This window comes from Aegilops tauschii, chromosome 2 (genome assembly GCF_002575655.3).
Source record: "Aegilops tauschii subsp. strangulata cultivar AL8/78 chromosome 2, Aet v6.0, whole genome shotgun sequence".
Classification (NCBI taxonomy): Eukaryota; Viridiplantae; Streptophyta; class Magnoliopsida; order Poales; family Poaceae; genus Aegilops; species Aegilops tauschii.
In genome coordinates, this window is record NC_053036.3 from 462,942,866 (window position 1) to 462,944,697 (window position 1,832).

Sequence of the window (1,832 nt, forward strand, 5' to 3'; positions counted from 1 at the left end):
TTGTTAACAGGAATCATTTGTGTTGTTATCGGTCTTCCCACACATTTTCGATTACAGACCTATTTGCCGCGTATCACACACATCTTGTTAAGTTGAACCGTTTTTGTTCTCTTCCCTAATCGAAAGCAGTTCATTCGAGTGAACCGTATGTCGTATATCACACACACCTTGATCTGGCTGACCGTTTCTGTTGCTTTCCCTAATAGCAAACAGTTCATCGGAGCGAACTGTATGCCGTATATCGCACACACATTGATATGGCTGCCCATTTCTGTTGTTCTGTCTAATCGCAAACAGTTTGTATGGATCAACCGTATGCCCAGCATCGCACACGCAACTAAAATCTGAACCGTGTTTGATGTATCCTCCATCACAAACGTTTTGCATCTTTTTTGACGGGTTTTTTACATCACCATTTGTGATTAATGCATCGCACACAGTTTCGTCAAAGGGTCTCTGATCATAGTGTTGTGTTGGCAGCATCATGCAGTAGTGGGTGTCCAAATATCATCGTCCTATATATCAATCTTTACCTCCGGAGCTCATCGTCATGTCCTTGATCTCATCCGGAACTCCGAACAACATTCGGTCACCAAATCATATAACTCATATAACACTATATCGTCAACGAACGTTAAGCGTGCGGACCCTACGGGTTCGAGAACTATGTAGACATGACCGAGACACCTCTCCAGTCAATAACCAATAGCGAAACATGTATGCCCATATTGGTTCCTACATATTCTACGAAGATCTTTATCGGTCTAACCTTATGACAACATACGTAATTCCCTTTGTCTGTCGGTATGTTACTTGCCCGAGATTCGATCGTCGATATCTTCATACCTAGTTCAATCTCGTTACCGGCAAGTCTCTTTACTCGTTCTATAATACATCATCTCGTAAAAAACTCCTTAGTCACTTTGCTTGCAAGCTTCTTGTGATGTGTATTACTGAGAGGGCCCAGAGATACCTCTCTGATACATGAAGTGACAAATCCTAATCTCGATCCATGCCAACTCAACAGACACCTTCAAAGATACCTGTAGAGCATCTTTATGATCACCCAATTACGTTGTTACGTTTGTTAGCATACAAGGTATTCCTCCGGTATCCGGGAGTTGCATGATCTCATAGTCGAAGGAATATGTATTTGACATTAAGAAAGCAATAGCAATAAACTGGACGATCATATGCTAAGCCTTGCACACAGTCCACTTGAGCTAGATGATGACGATCTTGACTTCCTCAAGTTGGACCACCTTTTTTGATTGTGTTGGCTCGATCAAGACTAGTTGATTGCTCCCCCATACTCCACTATGGGTGAGCCACTCTTTGACACATCTTCACAAGTCCATTGTCACCACAATGGATGGCAAGCTTCAAGCATGACCTCTTCGTGATGTTTCAATTGAACTTGCACTCCGCAATGTTGATGACGATCACCACTTGATGTCATCCTCCATGGGTTGTATGAGATCTTCCTCTTGACGCAAGCCCATGGAAACACACCTAACCCCACATAGAACTCTCACATAGACCATGGGTTAGTACACAAAGCGTAATAGACAATGCTTACCATACCATGGGATCACTTGATCCATCTTGGTACATCTTGTACGCTTTGTGTGTTGATCAACTTGATTCACTCTTTCACTTAGTCTTGATCAACCTTGTATCATGTCTTCTCTATGACCAATCTTTGTATAATTCCTTGAATAGCACCTTGGTCAACACAAAAATTGTTTGAAACCAACAAATGGATTTCAAGAAAAAGCCTATGAACAAATCCTACGAATATAACTCAAGGCAACCATTAGTCAATAGTCCAT